Genomic DNA, 22,262 nt, shown 5'->3' with positions numbered 1-22,262 from the left:
CCCACGGCCCTCTCCTCATTAATCCAGTCTTACTTCGATGAGTCTGTGCTCAGTTCGGACTCTGATTACTTAAGCATCGTAGAAGAAGCTTTTGCAGCTGCAGCCAATGAACTAGCTCCCTTCAAAATGGGCAAATACAGGCAAAAGAATCATGGCGGACTGAGTATCATGAAGAGGATAGAACTGTGATGAAAGAGCATCGCCTGAAAATGTAATCATAAACATATGAAAGCAAAAAAACCGATATATTTTTCAGCTAGGATTTCACAAGCTTTGAATCAGCCCAAAGAGCAGTTCTCAGTAGTGAGAGAACTTTCTTCTCCTCGAATGATCTCCTCTAAGGTGCTTCCCTCGCAGGCTCTTTGTAATACTCTTGTGCACTTTTTTAATGAGAAGATTATGAATATCCGGAGAGATATCTCACTTCACTCAGAGGGGACATCTAACCCTGGTGTTCAGTTTAACCAGGCACATTTTTCAACATTTGCCCTTGTCACAAAAGATCAGATCTACAAAAATATTCTTCAGCTGAAAATCCTGCTCTCCACTGGACCCTATTGTGCTGCAAGTCCTTATGAACATCAGCGGGGAGATTTCGCCCCTTGATATCGCTAGCTGTTAATTCTTCTTTTTCACTTGGGGAAATTCCTCCCACTTTGAAACATGCTCTAGTGACCCTAATACCAAAGAAATCTACTCTTGACTCTACGCTCCCAGTTATTTTCTGACCCATTTCCCCTCCTCAAATTTCTTATGAAAGTGATGGAGGCTGTTGTGATGCCACAATTATATACTTTCTTTGAGGAAGCTATGATCTTACATCCACATCAATCGGGCTTCCGTCCCATGATGGGAACGGAAGCTCTGTTGGTATTAGTGATGGACGACCTGGCTAGAATTAGCGATCAAGATGGGGTGGGCTTTCGTTATTCTTTGTATCTCTCTGCAGCGTCTGACACTATCAACCATACCATCTTGTGTCAATGCTTTGAGGAGGCCGGAATTACTGGTGTAGCCCTGGAGTGGCTTACCTCATTTCTAGCTGACCGCTCCTAAAAGCTATCTCTCCCCATTCAGATCAGCTCCTGTGGCTCTGTCTTGCAGGGTTCCACAGGGATCTGCAATCTCGCCCTTCCTGTTTAATCTCTATGTTTGCCCTTTGGCTGATCTTATACAAAATCATGGCTGCCAATTGTATGCATATGCCGATGATAACCAACTCCTTCTTTAAGTTGATCCTAACCTTAAGGAAGTGACATCATGCTTGTGAGGGTGTTTGGTAGACATTGGTGCGTGGATGAGACGAAACTGGCTCAAGCTTAACGGAAGCAAAACTGAGGTATTGGTGATTGGCCCTCTGCCTGCCCAGTTCTTATGGGCTGATGAATTCTGGCCCCCTTCTTTGTGTCAACCACCCAACACCCCCCACCCCCACCCCGTTGAATCAGTAAACAATCTAGGGGATAAGATTTCTAATACTCTTTGTCCTGATTTACAGATTAATGGCAGATGTAGTTATGGCTTTTTTCAAGCTGATGGTCTTAAAAAATGGATGCCATTAATCGCTGCTAATATGAAGAGCGACAGTGGTTGTCTGTGCAGTCTTGGGTATTCTGGACTATTGCAATGCCAAACTGCTGAGGCGGCCTAAATACTATCTCCAGAGGCTACTGGTGGTACAAAAAACGGCAGCCCGGTTGGTGGTGGCCATCCCAAATTTTCCCATGCCCCACAATCTTAAATAAACTTCACTGGCTTCCTGTGAAAGGCATAGTGAACTTTAGGGCTCTGTGTCTCATTCATGACACACTGCATGTCCAGGGGACCTTGTATCTGTGCAAAAAGCACACTCTCTATGCCCCCGTTGGGGCATTGCACTCCGCTGATCATCATCGTCTTGTTGTACCCTGGATTAAAAAAGCACGGTTGGGGGTCGAGCCTTCTCTGTGGCAGGACTTCGGCTCTGGAACTCCCTGCCCCCGGCTCTGAGGCTTAGTGGCGACTGTTCTAAATTGTGTAAGGCTTTAAAGACCTTTCTATACCTGCATTAATTGTTACGGCCTACTCTTCCTTACTCTTTGCCACCCTTTCTGAATAATCCATGTGGTGTTCAGTAACAGAGCCAAGATACCCCTGGGTAATAGGTGTGCTATAACCAGCTCCAATAACATAACATAAAATGCCACCATACAAGCAGTAGCCCTCAAACACAGAAAGAAGCCGTTCCAACTAAGAAGCAAGGTGGAGGAGGAACTGGAAAAACTGGTTGCAGAGGACATCATCAGAAAAGGGGAAGGTCCTGCACTTTGGGTATCTCAAATTGTTGCGGCAGCAAAAAGTAAGAAGGAGTCTGTTTGAATCTGTTTGGACAGGAGATTGACAAACAAAGCAATCAAGAGAGAGAGACAGATTACGTCCACCATAGATAACATAAGAGCAGATTTTCAAGGTGCAACATTTTTTGCTAAGTAAGACCTGGAGGTGAGTTTACCATCAGGTGATGTTATATCCTGCCTCAAAATACATCACAACTTTCACAATGCATAGAGGTTTGAAGAGATACAAAATGCTTAGCTTGGGCAAACACTCGGCTGTTGAAGTGTTCCCACACTTTATCAGAGGGTCGTTAGAAGGTCACCTGGGGGTGCTTAACATTAGTGATGACATGCTGATGTTTGCATCATCCGAAGCAGACCATTTAGAACGCCTCGAACAAGTACTTGGCTACAAATGCTAGATTTTACAGCTAAGAAAGACTTTAAAAAATGTGTATATCTGTATGTGTATATTATTCATGATTGCATGACGGTTCTGTATGTATGTAATGTATGTACGTGTATATGTGTGCGTGTGAATGGTGTTTATGATTGTATGAGTCTGGGTATGTGTATCATGTGAATGCAGTGTGTGTGTGAATGTTCTGGAGGTGCATGTGGAGAATCCAGTGTGAATGTTTTGGGTGCCTGTGTGAGTGAATGGGAGAGAAGATCTAGGGGTGATTGAGTGTTGGGTGAATGGGTATGAATGTGATTGTGTGTGTGTATGTGAGGCACTAAAAGGTGCAGGCATGTCAGTTTTTACTGGGCATCTATGATAAGTGTTTTTATGTACATAGCATGGCTGCACCAAACTGCCAGTTTAACCATATAATAACACTCATCTATCATAAAGCATGCATGATATGTGGCCAGACTGGCATTTTGGTTCAGCCTGACTTGCTATATCTTTTTTACTGGCTCTCTATATTAAAGTAAGCATGATTATTACACGGCTAGAAAGGCATTTTGGTGCAGCCTGTCTAGCCATTCCTTACTGTGGCATGATGTTTTTTACTGGGCATCTATGATAAAGAAAGCATGATAATCATTATAATGTAGCTAAAATGGCATTTTGGTGCAGCCAGTGTTGCCATTTACTACTGTGGCATGGCATTTTTTAAGAGAAAAGTAGTGTCCTGGTTAGTGGGCACTCCCGTCCCCTGCACACCATTTGAGCTGAGGAAAACTCAGTTGAAGTTTAATATCTATTCTTACATAAAAATAAGGTCAATAGATTTTTAGAATTTGTGCTGTACAAAAACAATAGTGATAAACCATGTGATATATACAAAATAATAAGCTCAACACATTTCAGGTTCACAGTCCCTTCATCAGGAGAAGAAACTCTTAGATAAGTAGCAATTAGTCTTCATACTTTGTTACATATATCTACAAAAAGTCAATCAACAAAGTTTCTTTAGTTTAGGGATTTCATATAGGGTAAATAATAGTAATCAAACATGTTGTAGATTGTTGTAAGAGCATTACAACATCACCTTAGTCATTCATTGAAGATCATGGAGGTGGTCTATTCTTTGAGTTGTAAACGTTTCTTTATAGGATGAGGAGAGGTTATCCACCTAATATAATATATACATGTAGAGGTTGGAATATCGATTCAGCATCTTCATTGTGACCGTATTCTATTGATTAGTTATCATCTGAGAGGCCTACCCTACAATGGAAGACACTGAAATGGTTCCCGGTCCACCAGGGGCATCTTAATCATCTGTAGCGGGTATGATATGATATGGCATTTGTAACGCGCCTATACACAAGTGTTTCAAGGCGCGATGAGGCAGGGGGGGGCAAGGGGAAGACAGACAACGATCCTACTAGGCCAGGTATCATTCAGACCGCGCAAGTGCAGGGGTAGGGGAAGGGAAAGTGCAAGGGGAAGGGGAGGGGGAAGTGCAGTACAAGTAAGTAGAATAAAAATAAATAAATAAATAGGTCCAGCTGGTGGCAAGGTAAGTGCAGGCAAGTGCTGGGAAGGGGGGGCTGTAGGGATACAGAGACAGTCCCGCAGTGCAGGGGATGCGATGCCAGGGAGGCAGTGCAAGTGGAGTGTGGCTGGGCCCAGGCACACATATAGTTCTCTGTGGGTATATACCAGATTCTGTCAGCTATTGTGTAAAGGGTGCGTGAGTAAACCAAACAAACACTTCAATAGAGAGGTGAGTAAACACTCACATTATAGTTGTATCACTTGGGATAGATGAAGGATGCTATCCATAGAGGAAAGTGTAATAAGGGATTGGAATAAAGGATTTCTATCAGATCATGCAGTAGAACCTGGTTTGGAAGGATAGATGTGTCTAGGGTTAGGTTAAGGTTGATCTCCAGAATGGGATCAATTCAAGTGTGATAATGCTCAAAAGAGGTAATAAAGCGTGCAAACTATTTTCACTGAGGGCAGTCATGCTGTTTTTTTCAAAACGGGCAATTTATATAGAATGGCGCGCTACGTCATTGCGCACGTGATGACGTCACGTTAGTGATTTGTTTTGTTTATCAACACCTCACCGGTGGCTCTGTAATATTTTGATAGAATGCATTTCGGGTGTAATCTCAGTATATATATTCTCTTTTTATGGAGCAAAAATTATAATATAAAATGTAGAGAATATTAAATGTCTAAAACACATGAGATATAAGGGCCCCTGCTTTATAGTTGTCTAGGTAATTGCATGTTAACTATTGTGATTGGATGGAGAGGAGTACTTGTCAGGAATCTATGTCATTATATAATAGTGATCATTACAGAGCATATCATACGTAAATTGTATGGGCTTTATGCCTCACTGCACATTTGGGTTCAATTACACATGGGTTTTGTGCATATATGCTTTCTCTATCAAACTTTTCATAATATGTGGGGGTAACAGGGTAAATTCCATATATTTTCAGATTTCATAATACATATTCATGGTTGGAACATTGATGTGTCATTTGTACACAAGATAAGGCACTGTACAGTAATGTTGATAATACAATAATGTGCCATTTTACTCAAGAAGTGGAGTTAGCCACATAGGTGTAGAGACATTGTGTAAAGTACAAAGGAAAGTACAGCGAACAGGAACACATCACTTCAGTTATAGGAATGGTATAAGGCTAAACTTTTCATTCATACCAGTTGATTCTAGTGAGTCCAACTTATGGATCCGATACATTTCTCTGCCCATTAGGAGTTTATTGTGATTACCTCCTCTTGCTGGACTTTTGACTACTTCTAGAATTAGATATTTTTGTTAAGACTATCGAGTGTCTCTTCTCTAAGAAGTGTCTAGCCATTGGAGACTTCACATTTTTAGTTCTGATGTTGTACTTATGCTCATTAAGTTTTTCTTTCATTTTTCTTGTGGTTTGGCCTATATACAATTTCCCACATGGGCACACAAGTCCATAAATCACAAATTTAGAGTGACACATGGAGCAATGCTTAAGGCTTATCGTCTGTCCCGTCCGTGGGTGTTTTATGGTGCCGTCTTTCTGTACGTTAGTGGAATGACTGCAATTTAGATATGGAAAGGTTCCATGTTTAGGTGTATTGAGAAACGATTGTTTGGAGGCATCTACTCTTTCTGCCTTCACTAAATTGTCTCTTAGGTTCTTTCCTCTTATATACGCTACCATGGGTGGGCGTGGGACTAGTTTGGACAATTGGGAATCAAGTCTAGTGATCTGCCAGTTTTTCTTGAGTAGTCCCTTGATTGGGCACTTTGTCTGGAGAATTTCATCAAGTGAATTAATGTAGGGTCATTTTTCTTCCCTTTGAGTCTTAATAAGTTAGCTTTGGTATGTAAAGCATTTTTGGTTTTAGCTTGTGTCATTTTTTACTCAGCATCTATGATAAAGCAAGAATCATAGGTGTTATTACGAAGCTAGACTGCCATTTTATTGCAACCAGCCTAGCTATTTTCTTCCTGTGGCATGACATCTTTTACTGGGCATCTATGATAAAACAAGCATGATAAGCCTTATTGTGTGGCTAGACTGGCGTTTTTGGTTCAGGTAGTCTGGTTATAATGTCTAACTGTAGCATGGCATGTTATACTGGGTATCTATGAAAAAGCAAACATGATAAGTGTTATTATGTGTCTAGACTGGCCTACATTGGTTCAGCCAGTTTGGGCATGTTTTCTTACTGTGACATGGCATTTTTAATGACAAAGGGAATATATACTTGCATGGGGTACAGACATATAGTGTCATTTCTGGCATTATGTGCAAAGCAAACATGAGTATGTTCTTATAAGGGTATATTGGCATATATTGGTGCAACCAGCATTGAAACGTATGGGCACATCCAGCGTGAACATTTTCTTTTTATACTGGCAAATATTGTGGGCAAAGGCATCATGAAAATCTTTGGAAAATGCTCCTCTATACTTTTGGTAACCTTGACGAGTTACACTACAACACCTATTGCAAACTTTCTGGCCTTTTACCCACTTTTTTTGCAGAATCTGTGCTCTATAATGCACCATTTTAACCCATTATTCAAAAAGAATTCTTGTGGGAGAACCCCTATAAAACCTTATTTGGTTGGTTCCAGCTTCAACACTATGCTCAGTCCCTCAGACATATTTGTGGAAAATATTTACGCCACTCCAATTCAAACATTCACCATCCGCCTCTGGTGCCTGGTACATTTGGGTGCCAGGGGTCAGGCAGCCCCCACTTGTTTCTATGCTAGGTGAAAGATGTAAGCAACATGCCCCTGCATCGTCATGATCATCATCTGCATCTGCATTGGACATGCATTGGGGTCCACGCTGGCCCAGAGTGTGATGCAGCCCCATCTTTGTTGATGAGCTTGAGAGCCCCCTCAACATGACTTGCAGCCCCCATCACCCATGTTTTGTGTTACACCACTGATCAGCGGATCCAAGAAAGGTTTAAGACATCAATGACATACTGGCCCCACAAATTGCCTTGGATGTTAGGAGCTTCCTAGGAATGGTAATCTACGGAGGGAGATTCATCAAGGACTTGGCGACTGTCAGAACTGCTGAGACGCGTCACATAAAGGAATAGTTCTTGGCAATGGACAGGTATTGACGAATCTGCATTCCAGGAAATCAAACCAGCTCTAACTTCAAATGTAACAATGCCATTTTCTGATCCAAGAAACTGCCAGAAATAGTAGCTGATGCAAGTCCTTTTGTTCTCATGGCAGTCCTCATGCATATTGATTCTGGTGGTCAAATAAAATCTGTGGCTTTTGCAAGCCGTGCTCTATTGTCATCGGACAGAGGTATTCCCAGATTGAACGGGAGGCATGGAGGTTCTACAGGGATGTCAACACTACCACCGGTACATATATGGAAAAGTCAGGTTACACCAAAAATTCAGTTTTCCACTGTTAGAAAGTCGAATCGATGAATACACCAATTAGTGTGTATACCGTTAGGTGAAAGCACTTGCAATATGAGGACGACCCCCACATCCAATCAGCCTAAAGAATCTGTAACCCTGGGGAGCGTATAAGCATCGACTTTGGATCTACAAGTGTGGAAGGACACTTAAGGTGTTGGTAGATCAATGACCTAGGTATCCAGAGCCGTGTTTGCATCATCCACAGCAGCGTGTTATGTTATTCGGTGTTGGATAAGATATTTGTGACCCATGGATTCCCTATAGAGCTGAATTCAGACAACGGACTGCCATTTCAAAGGGGGAATTCCAAAGGTTTCTTGTGGATCCAGGGATTCATCACCAAAGGATAACATCTGTGTAGCTGCGTGCCAATGGTGATGCAGAACGGTTTATGAGAACACTAAACCAGGTGTTCAGGATTGTGCAGGCGCAAGGAACGAGCACTATGTCAGTTTCTCTTGGAGTATCGATCCACACCTAACTCTTCAACTGGAGGTGCCCCTGCAGAGACACTCTTGGGAAGATGTCCCAGTGTAAAGATCCCTCATAATTTATCTAGAGACACCAGAGACATTGACAATGTCACAATCGGTACTATGTGAGAAGCTAAAAACACTAAAAAAACACATTCACAAGGGGCTACATGATCCGATCACTGTTCTTGTAAAAACTCACAAACCTGCAGGGAAGATGGGTCTTACCTATGAACCACACCCACTGCAGAAGGTAGGACGGAAAAGGTCCATGATCACTGTGTCCGACGGGAGACAAACAGTGACACAAAACACGATCTTCTTTAAGAAGCTAGAGAAATTGAAATATCCCCGTCAGCAATTCATAAACAGGATGTCAGCAATGATTTACTAGATAATTTGGATGAAATGCCGGTGCATGTAGTATTGGAAGAGTCAACAGAAAGAGAAATAAGTGGATGCCAAGCTGATGACCCAAATAGCACCTTGGTAATGCCAAGAGATACGGTTCAGTAGTATCCGAAAAGGACAACACGTACCAGACCAAAACACCTGGATGAGTACATAATATGTGACTAGTTGGAAATGTGTGTTCTAAGTGAAAATGTTGATCTGTTATGTACAGTTTAGGATTACTCACAGTTTTGCTTGCTATGATAAAGGAGGAATTTTATAGTATGGTGTTCATTTAAGTGTAATGCCACTACAGGAGGCATCACACTAAAGTAATAAATAGGGGCCCTAGGGTGTGCTGTCCTCAGTTCCCATTTGAGCACCTATATTGGCAGCGTCTTCACAACCAGCAGTATTGGTTTATCAGCTGATACCACTGGCATTAAGGTACTATACTTGGGCTCCCTTTCCAGACTTATCATCCTGTCCACTGCACTCCCCCCCCCTTTCCCCTGGCACTTGCCCACCACCAACCCTGCACTTCTCCCTCTATCGCCTTCCCCCTTGCTCTTATCACCTCATTCATGCACTTGCATGGTAGGATTGTCACAAGACCAATAGAACTGTTTCTTTGTTGTTGTATTCTTATGGTTTCCCATGCTCCCCACTCCTCTTTTGTCTTGTGGTGCATGAAAGACCTGTGTATAGGCGTCATACAAATGTTCAATAAATAAATAAATAAAATAAAATTCTCTAACCGTGCTTGTGACCATCCTCTGCAGACACTCACACTTACCTGAAGCACCGGTCTGTCAACCTCCCCCCTCACCATCTGACACATCCAGGCACAGAGGCCCCATGGCCTGGTGAATGGGTGCATGGCCATGCACACCCTATCATCAAAGGGAATATTTTTAAAATAATTTTAAAATCTTATCTTCTTACCGTAGCCTACATTTGTATTGCACGGACCTAAGGCCTAGGCATGGTAGTGCAGAACAGACAAAGAAAGGGGAGTACAAAAACAAAAAGACAGACTCATTTTGAGCTGAAAAAACAGAACACTTTTCAGCTCTTTTAAAAAATTAAGCAGCGAGGGGGTCAGACGAAGAGAAACAGGCAATGAGTTCCACAGGCACGGAAAGGCAACAGAAAGAGCTTGCCGAGATGTTTGAGATGTTCCCACTTTAGGGATCGAAAGATGGAGAACATCTTGAGTATGGGTAGCTCGAGAGCCACCAGAGATTATCAAGCATCTTGCTAAACTAGAAGATTAGCAAAAGTCTACATCTTTATAGGCGATGCAGGCAAAATGCGTCCTCACAATTGGGAGCAAACGCAGTTTGGTCAGAATCGGGGAAATTCGGTCGAGGTTCCTTTTACCTAAGACTAACCAAGCTGCAGACTGCAGGGCTGATCCCAGCGGCCGAAGAGCCCTTTTAGAAACTCCCATATAGAGGGCAATCCCTCCACCAACACGTCAAAGAGCCAGTGCGTGGAGAACCGTACAGAATAAGGCTTCTGGACTGAAAGGTTCAATCTTCCCAAGGACTACCAGTTGAAAGTTTACAGCTGCAGACATTTTTCGAAATGGCATTTCAAAGAAAGTTTGGAGTTGAGTCAGAAGCCAGAAGCCCAAGGATCTAGAGTAAGAAGTAAGTCAAGTAATAACTCCCACAACCCCTGAAGTGGTCAGCCACCTATTGCTGTCAACTTTCTGATTTGGAGAAGCAAAAAGAATGAATTCAGTTTTACTTGAATTGAATGTATGGTTAAATAGTGTCATCCATCTCTCAATATTGGATAAACAACCTTTAATTAAAAAAGACAATATTAGCACCCTAGAAACCAAGGTCCCAGTTCCCAGAACAGAGGGAGAACAAATGCTTGCCCAGTGCCTGGAGTTGCTCGTGGACTGGTAGTATGTGGAACACAGACCTTTCCTTCCTTCGCCCTACACCCCGCCAGGATTAAGACTAATCAAAGTGGCCCAAAAAACAAAATTGACATTTTATTTTAACATTCCCTGGGTCAGGCATTTCAAAGTATTGTCCTACAGACGCCCAACCACACCGGGATTTCAGGATAGCATCATATTAAGTAAACAACTCCCCTTTTGAGCTACTGTATTCAAACGATTTTTGTGTGGGTATCCTGATAAAATAGAGAGGGGGTAGTTCTTAATGACTGAACTTGATAGTATGGGTTAATGGGACCAAATCATCATGAAGGAAGACAGTGTGCCGATAACGTTTTGATTTCACTTTAACGAATTATCCATAATTCTGTTTAAAAAAACAAAATAAAAAAACAAAACTATTTAACTCCGTTGCAGTTTTACAGCTAATTAGCTGCATTTTGTCAATGTGTTTCAATGTGTGTTAAACATTATTGTCTAGTATGATTTTAAAGAATAGTTCAATCATAGTCGGGCATTTGATGTATATTTATTTTAATAAAATGCCTTCAAGTAAAAAATTTGGCAATTATAGTAGTGTTAAAAACAGACTGACTGTCATGATAAATAACTAATCATATTAAGTATTTCTTTGTTGTATTTTTTTATTACATTTTCAGTCATTACTTTGTGAATGGCAAGAAACCTGAAATGCTTACATTGCAAAATGGCTCATAAATAAAATGTGTTAAGATCACAGTGGATAACAATGGGTTTCTTACTTTTTGACCTTCATCATCATATAATGACCCCCAGGAGTTATAGGTGACAGGTGACTGCTCCACACCACAGTGACTCCTGTCAGTCGGCAGAGTGTATGCTAGCAATTTGTGGGCCTGGAGTGTCTGGACGGTACAGGACAAGATGTGCAGAAGGTGAGTAAAAGGTTTTTGAATGCCCAGCATCCGCAGCTATTGGACCACTGAGTTGGCCAGCCTGTGACTTGGCATATCAAAGTCATACCTGGCTTTGAAGCACACATCGGGCCACCTGTAACCAGACCTCTGGCAATCAATGCTGCTTGGCATGGAAATAGGGCTGCAACCACAAGTGTAGCAGGAAACCCCTTCAAAGAAACTTGGCAGTGTAGCCCACACAAAAAGCCCAGTTCCTTCTGGTCTGAGCACTGCAACACAAGAGCAAGGCAATATTACCACACTCCCTGTGATCCCACTATCCAACCCAACCGATTGGCTTGCATGAGCCAGAGTGCCAGAATGCAATGAAAATGGCAGAAACTGCACTTTGTAAAACCCAATGATATGCCACCAGTTATTCAATGAATCCACATCCAGTTCAAGATCATGACAGTTCCTAGAAATGATTTGATTTAGAGGGCTGCGATAAGTGAAAAACACTGAATGAATGTTCTAATTCTTCCTCATTACCCATCTTCCTCCACCTACAACGGCGCTCTCCTTACAACAAACCCTTGGCCGACCACAACATCCAGCATTCTCCAAATCTCTGTCCCAGAACCCCCTCCTGGCTCTCTGCAGTGCCTCACATTCAGGAGCCATCAGTTCCCCTGTCAGTTTCCCATGCCACATATTTCACGACAACTGGTAAAGCGTTTTTGCCTTCCACACTATCATTCCTCACTTCCATGACCAAGAGACCCATTGGCTTACCACCGTTCCTCACCGGCTAGCCAAGCACTACCTCAGTGAACACGGGCAAACAGAAATGCGATCAATCTCATCCGCCTCTGTAACTTGGAATATTCTATTGTCCTGGAGAACACCTTCCCATTCCCTTCAGGCTGAAACTCCAGGGTCCTCTTTGACAGACACACGTGCTTTCCGTGTCACTGTGATTTTAACAAAAACTGTAATATCTAAAACCTTTTAACGAACCTTAATTACCAAAACAAATACAGAATCTTTACAATTTTTTGTTTGGGTGGGTTACCCCTCAAACCCCTCATTTCCCTATGATTGTAACCCCACCCAAATCCACCCACCCTTTTTTTGATCCCTTACCGCACCCCCATATATATATCTGAAAAACAATTCGGTATTTTTTGGTATTCAAGGTTCGTTTAAAGTTATTCGTTATTTAATTTTCGTTAATATCACTGGATACTGTGCCTTTCCACCTACATCAATTCAACTGCCACTCCTGCCAGCTCCTCTCTAGGGAATAGCCGCTCAAAAGGCCCCCACACACATTCCACTCTGCAAAGAGCCTAATCAACACCTTTCTCAGCATCAAATTAGACTTCTATGCCAACCTCCTAATGAATCTCTCTCAGTGTAACTGTGTAACTACCATAAGAAGTCTTTCACACTGCCACCACATCCCAGTAAAACCTAGCCAGACTACCGGTTATTACTTCAGACATCAGGCCTGCTGGCTCTTGGTGCATACAATCTCCCCCTACGCCCTGGTAACTCTTCAGCTTGAAAGTCCACAGAAATTCAGACAATCCCAGCCACCCCTACCTCCCTCCTACCATAATTGTACCCCTAAAGCCGTCGGTCCTCCCAATAGACCTGGGGGCACCAAACTCCTTGTGTAGCTCCAAAGCAACCCACAAGTACAAAACCTTCCTCACAGAAAATACCCACTTATTACCCATCCCACCACGCTTTTCAGAAGTGTTGTAGGGTATACAAGTGGCATCATTTAGAATTGTAATGGGGTTTCACATAATAGAGCTGAATGTCAAGCAGCCACCAAAGCACACGACTTTCAATGGTATTCATAGTCTTTTGCCCCCTGGGGCATAGTGACTTTACCGAATGGCTGACATCAGCTGGGCAGAGTTAAGCTGTTAATGGCTCAGTTGGAAATGTCACCTGTGCATTGCAATCATTGATAGGATTTTTTGTAACAACGCTCAGATGTTTTTTTAACCACTGGAATTGCGAGTACCTTTGACCTCTGTTATAACGTTACTGTTAGCTATTTTCCAAATTAACATATAGGTTGACCATTGGTGGTGTGCTATTGATCTAACTAATTTGTCTGTGGCATATCTTAGTTTGATCAGGTATAGCTTAGATACAGGTGAACGCTAGGATGGCCTATGCCTGTGTATTGATGCAGTATTAATGGATGACTCATTGGGGCAGACACTCGTTTAGGTAGACTTGCCTTTAAAAAGCGAAATATTTAGCTTTTAGATCAAAGTTTAACTAGCGCTAACCAACTGCGCCTGAGAGTTGCTGAACGTGTCACACTGTGCAGGACTCTGTGTCAAGATCACTATGTTAAGATCCTTAAAGTAATTACGCTAAAACCTTGAGAAAAGCACAGAATGCACACGAAAACCCAATTCAATCATTTATGAAGGACTTAGGCACTCGTTCCCGGTTATGACGACAATAAATTCTAAATACTAAAGGGGCAACTTGTGTCTATATGGGCAGAGTGTTACTGAGAGGGTAACTTCCTTTTAAGATGGCGTACATAAAAAACCTATTAAGATGGCGTACATAAAAAACCTAATCGCAGTGCAGTAAAGGAGTTTAAGCTAAAAGCGTTTCAATGTGCATATCAAGCTTCGTTGATATACTGCTAAGTGCCTGTGCTAAATTCTCTCCACATACTCCGATAGATAGGGCCGGGGGATAGAGTTCACAAGGAAAATACAATGCAGTCCAATGAGAATCCAGAAGTGGAGCGTACGTGTAATGTCTCCTCCGTGGACAACGGTGCCAAAGGGTGCCCCCTTCTCCTCCTTCGATGAGCCTGGGAACAGTAGGGGGGGACACACAGCCCCCTAAAGTGTTGGGTCATGTGGACATAACATCTATAGAGTCAGAGCTGGATCTGTGTACATCAGTCTCTTTGATCTCCAAATCTCTGCCACTTCTTGTGTATTCTATTAGGGGTAAATGCAGGGTAGAGAACACGTGGGATTATTTTGTGGGAACGTTCACTAGTCCATGGAAGATTGGATAATTTCCCTTTAAATATAGTCTTTGCACCCTTAGGATATTCTTTTCAAATGATCCTGGTATTATGGGAGCACAAAAGGTCAATTTTCTCTAATTCCTCACCCACAGAAGGGGGTCCAGAATATTTAGCGTAAGAAATATGGTGCCCCAGTTGGGGATGCACTGACGCGTTTTATGCGAGATGTGCCCATAGCTACAAACTACCCGATTGTTGAAACCCAGCCAGCCAAGCCAACTAATCAATGGAAAGGGGCACGTTATTCCCTGCCTGTGTGCACAGGGGACGTCCTATTACACAGGAAATTGCCACTGACAAATACCAGGACTTATGGCTTGCATGTTGCCATCCTCGGAAGGATGAGAAGCTGAGAGGAACAACTGGCATATTAAACCATAAATGGCAAAGGCACACCGAGATCAACAATAACCACTTAGAATAAATGCCCGTTTACTAGCCTACCACATGTAATCAGTCCCAGATAGACATGGTAGGGCAGGCCCATTAGACACTGCGCAGGGCTGACCGAGGTGCCCTTATCCAAAGTTGCTTCATTCTGCTGGAGCAAATAAGGAAGGATTGCTGGCTTGGAAATCCTCTGAACTAGCCTGCCACAATACCTGGCTACCTGGGAAGCACTGGTGGCAACCTCCTGCTTTACTCGGGGCACTAGGTTTTGGAAATATCCCGATATGAGGGAGGGTTTAGGCAAAATCCCAAATCAAATGGGGATCCTTTGGCCAGCAAGGAGACTGAATTCCCCCGTCATGTCTATTGTGTCCTGAATGAGATTATATTGTGTACATATATATGCAGATTATGATTTTATAATGTGCTAAATGGTGTCCAGTCAATTGGTCGACAGCAAACTGGTCGACTGCAATTTGGTCGACACCATTTGGTCGAATGCCAAATGGTCGAATTTTTTTTTTTTATATATATATATATATATATATATATATATATATATATATGTGTTTTGTGGGTTTTCGTGTGGGGGGGAAAAAAAAAGAAAAAAAAGGGGGTTGCGGGGGGGACCCCCCCCAAAAAAACCAAAAAAGGGTAAAAAAAAAAAAAAAAAAATTCGACCATTTGGCATTCGACCAAATGGTGTCGACCAGTTGTCCTGTCGACCAAATGTTTTCGACCAATTGACTGGGAACCGTGCTAAATGTCTTCATTTATATTAAATGTGAGGTTTATTGAGCTCGACCCTAGCCACGAGGGCAGTGGGACACTTTACAGCATTGCATAAAGGGGATCTAGAATACAATGAACGCACTATCCTAGTTTACAAGGGCAAGGCACAGTAGAGGACTGAGATACATGGCCAGAGGGGGCAGTGGGAAGGGCCACTAGAGCCACACCATTTGTATTTGCATTTGTATGGATGGGGAACTTATTAGTAAACTACACAAAGCACCTGTGGTAGGGTGTCCCAAAGGTTTGGTGCAAAGTCAGAGAACTCTCAACTTGAGGTTTAGTCTTCTTAAGCCGTGTGAGTGGCCTCCAGAGATGGAAAGCTTCACCCTGAGCTAGCCGGTGGCTGCAGGTAGATGGGTTGGAAACTGGTACAGAATCATCTATAGGAGATGTGAAAGAGAAGCCAGTGCCCAGAAACACGCAGCTAATATGATGCCTTCACATCGCTTCACACTGGTGGAGAAATTAGAGGCAACGTGAAGCAGGGCTTTAAGAGGAATATGGGAGATATTTGATCTAAGGGTGAAAATAACCTTCCTTTTGTCAGTTTGCATTAGGACCAAGCAATGAACTACTCTCCTGAAAGTTGTTGGGTGAATTTCGAGATCTGTTGACAAATAAGCAATTGACAACAGGCAGTGGTGGATGGCACACACGATGTGGGAATGTAGGGGATGCTGAGATTAGAGAATAACTAATTCCTTTGGATGACACAGGAGGGAGAGGAGGGTGGAAGGTATTCAATAAATGTAGTTATGCAAGCCAGTCCTGACCGGCCAAGGAAATAATGCTTGCGGGAATCTGCCTCTGGGTGCCACACTGGGCCCACGGCCAGCCTGCTACCTGAGATGGCGGGTAGTGGAAAGTACAGATTAAAGAATGAGCACTGGCTTCTTTGCAAAGCATCCAAACGGAAGAGGCTACTCTCTCATCAATGTGTTTGAAATCATTGCATTTAAATGACCATCGAAAGCAACACAGAGTGGGGAGTTCTAGCTCTAGGCTCTTTGTACGTGGTGGTACTACCTTATGTGCCATGCTTTGTAAATATATAAGATTCCGTATTGTGTTTTTCGTCAGCGTCCCAGATACTCAACCAAGAGCATGTTCGGTCCCCCTGGGTCATGGACTACCTGGGCTCTAGTCCCTGAAGTCTGCATACACCAGGCCGAACATCTTTAAAGGCGTGGTATCATAGATATTTTTCTTTTTAAAACATTGATGCAGTCATCAATGCCACAGTCACTGCCTCTCATCTGAGTACAGCTGACTTCCATTTTGGCTTGGAACGGGAGAAAGGAAATATGCACAGGATTCTTTTTGGAACCCTTTAACAAGAATATATGCAGATGAAAGTTCCTTGTTGGTGCCCTCATTTTCATTACATTGTATATGATCACTGTACAAAGCCTTAAACAATGGTGGCAGTGGTCACTTTCAAATCTGCCCCACTTGTTTCCTGGCCAGAAGAAGAGGCACGCCTAAATATTTTCTAATGAAAGATGCCACCTTGTGGGCATGACATCATCCTTTAGTCAAGGCCCTCTTTTATACTCAACCCAAGGATCTCTTGAGATGTGAATGAGATTCCCATGCAGAATCGGGCTACTTCAGAGGAAAGGCAGGCTAGATTATATCGTCTGCATCATTCTGTTCACCTCATTGGCATGCTCTGGATACAGTAGGGTAAAATGTCTTTATTTAAAATGGGGGTGCGACAAGCCTGGTGGCGAAACGTAAAATATAACAGTCAGTGCACGTACTTCACAGGTAAGTACTCGAGATTTGTACATAGCAGTAAAATGGCTGCTTCTCATCTGGATATGGCTGCTGTTGAGCTCCCCTTCCTCTAGCTCATGACAAAGCTCCTTTACAATCGATTTAAATCATGTCACATAATAAGCAACTTCACTCTCAGGTCAGACCCACAATCCTTTAGGCAATCTCCCTTTCTCCTTTCCTAATCTATAATAGGACATGAACTGCAATGCTGAGGTACTGCACAGTTCCCTGAACCTAGCTGGAACATGAATTCTCCTTCAATAAATCAGTCTCCAGCCTCATCAGTCCTTCCTTGGCCAATTCCTATATCACTCAAGTGTCGGGTCCACTGCCCGGAGTCAGCCAAGATAGATATCAGAGGAATAAGTGGTAGGTTTTGCGAGCTTGCCATGCAGCTTTGCATCGACCCACACTGCCTGGGCAACTTGATTGCTTCTTGCATTTAGTTTGAGGGAGACACTCGCAAGTGCTTTCCCAAGGCTGACCAGGCGAACACATCCCTCTGAAGTCTGAAATGTTGAGGGGGAAGGGCAGTGCTGCAGCATCACATATTGAGTCATCACCTCCCATTTGAGTGTAGGGTGCTAGTACACTGCATGAATTTAATCTGTGAAAAGAGTGCTATGGAGTGTGATCAGTTTATTGAAAAATAGGTACAGTAAGTGGAGGAGAATGTGCTTCTTAATTAAGGAAAGGCTGCCCATCTTGGATGTTTAGCCCAAGTCATAAATCCTCACTCCTTCATAAATCAAATTGATCACTCTTGCACAGATTTTCTTGTACAGCACCATGTCGTCACAAGAGACCAGAATTCCTGCATGACTGCTTACATGAATCTGCAATGCTTTCCCGGCAAACTGTTGAAACACTCAGAGGCAACAATTTCAATTTGCCCCAACTGATCTGCAAACCAGAGTCTTCACAAAAACAAACATCTTCACCCATAATATAATAGTAATATTCATCTCTGGGTTTCTAACGCAAATCAACATGTCGACCGCATAGAATAACTCCTCAGCGTTTTCATCGTAGAGCAGGAGGCCCCGGTCTCCATGATATGCTCATGCAGGTAAGAGTTTCTTCCACTATTTGGGATAGTGAGCAGCCAGAACGTGTCCCTAATGACAAGAGCAGTGGGCAGTTGGAACGTGCCCCCCTGCTCATGCATGCGGAAGCACTCCAATGCGTATCCGTTATTGTATACACTGGCCAGTGGTTCCCTGTACAGTAGACTGACAAGAGAGAGGAAATTATCTCCCACTCCCTCCGTTTTGAACAGAGTGAACAGAAAAGGCCACTCCAGGTAGTCAAATGCCTTTTTCGCACCATGAGTGGTGCAGTGACCGCAGGTTTACTTAACTAATATCCCAGAATAGCTTGTGTGACTACCTAGGATTACCCCCAATTGGCGAGGCAGCACTACTGATGACATAAAGACGATCAATCTACGATCGAGCAGTTTGGCTATGATCGTATTGTCTACAATGAATAGTAAAACATTCAATAAGTGTTATCTTTGACTGACTTAAAAATCAGGATGCTACATGCTCCCTTAGATATAGGTGGTAGAATCCCATTTGCTCGGGTGTCCTGAGTCAATGTTCCCTCTAATTATGTGTGTGTACGTGCAGAAATGGCTGGCCTTTGTGCGCACATTATTTTACATGTGCTCAACTGACTAACAAGGTAAGCCACTTTATGAGCATGCATAGTTGGTGAGCTGTCATTCCCAAAGCGGTTATAAGGGAGTTTCTCCTTTCTGGCCACTGCAACTCTTTACAAATCAGTGTAAAATGTGTAATTTACATAACATTATCCAAAGATAGACTAAACAAATATATTTTATATGTGATTATAAAGATATCAACCAGTCTAAGACTTAAGGAACTGCGACAATACCTAGCAAAATTACTCCTTCTGAGACTTGCAGTGTTTTATTCCACTGGAAAAAAACAAATCTTTATTACAACAACAACAAACAAAACAATCACCCATCATAAGTGATGTGGCTGGCAAAAAATTCAGACAGGAAACAATATTTGCAGATGGATGAATGGCAACTAAAAGGAACCTCCACCATAATGAACTAATTTAAAGGCCAGGAGAACATAATTTGTGTGAGGATGAAAATTACATCAGAATAACTGCACCACAGAATATGATCAGAATTCCTGTGCCTCCGCTTACCATCCACATTACATTGTCCTGTAAACAGAGCTGTGACAAAACTTAATCAAAACCAGTCTTGCAGCCAAGAGGCACACCGCCACTCATTGTTATTCCCTTAACAAAGGAACATTTGCACAACACAAATTGCAAACAAACTATATGCGCCTATCCCCTGCTTCTATCCACAAAGCCCCATTGAGATTTTCGAAGTAGTAGCCAGCAGAGCAGTGGCATAGGAAGGAACTCTACTAATATTACTGCGTGTTTGAAAGAACATCTTATAGGCATACAGTATCCCTATTGGTAAAGCAAATTACGTTTTTGCTCCCTGAAAAATCATTTCATTCCATGTAGGGAGTAACATCTCATCAAAGTCCTGCTTGTAACCCTGACATAGGAAGTGAAATGTCAGGGCACAAAATACAGCCTATAGTTGTGCCTACTCTTCCTCACCACAGCTTAGACAAAATTCAACAAGAGCCTTACTGAGTTTTCTTATGGAGCCTGATGAAGGAAAACACATGCATTTGCCTTTTATATTAATAGCAGTATTCTCACAGGTACAACAGTTAAGAGTTACTTCTTCTGTAGCTAGGGACCCCCTCTTCTGCAATTCACTGATATCAGTTAAACAAGATGCATGGGAATGCTAAGTGCACTAAACACAGAACATGCATTTATATGGAAAAACCCTCAGCTAATGACCATAGAAACAAACAGAAGGTGGAGTTTCCTAGACTGCTCGTAGAGTTTACTATCCTTCAACAAACACATTTCCTTCACTGTGCTATACTGCTGAAACATAAGACTTGATTTTTGAAAGTTGCCCATTTGTTATCCACTCCTTGGCAGTGTTCTCCTGTGCTCTTTCCCAATACCCTTCCCCGGCTCCTGTGCTAGCCTCCAATACTAGTTGACCAGGCTCTGTAAAAAGTGAGGGATTGCAGCAGTAAAACACTCACTAGGATATTTACATACCCACAATGCCTTGCAAGCAAAACATTTAAAACTTCACTGTGATTGTATTGGAAGTTTGAGAGAATGACAGGAATCTGGAAGTATGCAATTATTTTGCCGTCCATACAAGATTGTTTGCAACATACACCACCATAATATTATTTGGTAGGATTATACAAGTGCTCAGTGAAACCATTGTTCTTTATAGCATGTTAAGGTATATGCCCAGATTGTGAGAAAAGCATTCCGCTTGTCTGAATAGCCATTGCCCTAATACAATGTACAAGTAACTCCAGGCATAGTCCTTGCAGGCCAAGTAAATGATATTGCAATGCTGTCTCTGGAGGATAGCTCAGGGGCAACAAGCTCACCTTGGGAGAAAGACGACACAGAGCAACACGCGTTCAATCCCCGGGTCCGCGCTTAGAAACCTCTGGGTATTAATGCTGTTCTCCACTTATGAGGTAATGTTAGCAATGCTATAGTAGGAGACACTGAGTTAGACATTTGATTTCTCAAAATCCTTAGGGGGAAAATTAATAATTGATTTTAATGATGCATTAACTTGCAAGGGTGCCATTTCAAAGTGTTTGTATGGCATATGTACAAAGAATAGGAAGCATTGAGTGAGGTTACACATGAGTCTGCTTATAGTACATAGCAGATGTTTGAATTCACAGTTCGGTTACATAGTGTGGATGCCGATTTTGATAAGGGACGAGTATCACACATTCTGGTGCTTGAATGTTATTCATATTACCACAAACATAATTCAAGGGGATATAGATGCTAACCTTTCCCAGAGGCAACATTGTCAGAGTCAAGGTTGTCCTATAATATCTAAATGTGGATTGAGGTGGAAGTTAGAGACATAACGTACAAGTATGGTAGAGTCAGGCATAGAAGTCATCTGTGAGGAAGGTTATTTGATGTATGTGGGCATATCGTAGTTATTTCTTCGGTTCAAGGAGCCACTTTTTCATATTCGTTTTAACCTCTTTTTCTGTTTAGGGTTTTTAGGTTTTGAAGGTCACACTTTATTTACATTGCACTACTATGAGAGTAGACCAGAATATCAAGACTACTTCGTATAATTTATTTTTATTTGGAGAGAAAGCAAATGCCAGTTAAATGCTGTGGCTTGTGCCTTATTCATTCTTGACAAGATGGGAATTGTCTGTGTGTGCTGCTCAAATTCTTCTGAGCGGCACTCAGAAGGAAGCTGGGCAAGTGCACATGCGCACAGCTTGGAGGGAACATTGGTTGTGAGGGCAAGCATTTGGACACAGACTTTACTGACACAGATGATCCTTAGTTTCTTTAGGTAGGTAGGTCCCACCTTAGCATAGGGCAAGTTAAGCCATAATCCATCCTGACATACACAATAAATAATTTTTGTTTAAAAGGTGAATCTGTTGTCTGTGTTTTGCTTCATGATGCCTTCACAATACCTTATGAATTAATACCATACAACTCCTAGTATTAAACAAAACATTTCTACACAATACTGTCAGAAACTAATACAGTACAGAAATGACCATTTATAACAACGCTTAGAGGTAAATAAGAACTACCTTCATTAACCCTTGAATTCGTTAAAGAGCACAAATGAAAAATTATGTAAGTTCCAAGAACCTATAGATCAGCAAACAAACGGACACTAACAAAAAGACAAACCAAGAAATTGGATTTAGTCACGTTATCCAACATGACCAAAAAGAT

This window comes from Ambystoma mexicanum, chromosome 12 (genome assembly GCF_040938575.1).
Source record: "Ambystoma mexicanum isolate Mex_15411 chromosome 12, UKY_AmexF1_1, whole genome shotgun sequence".
Lineage (NCBI taxonomy): Eukaryota > Metazoa > Chordata > Amphibia > Caudata > Ambystomatidae > Ambystoma > Ambystoma mexicanum.
Note: the sequence above shows the minus strand (reverse complement) of the source record.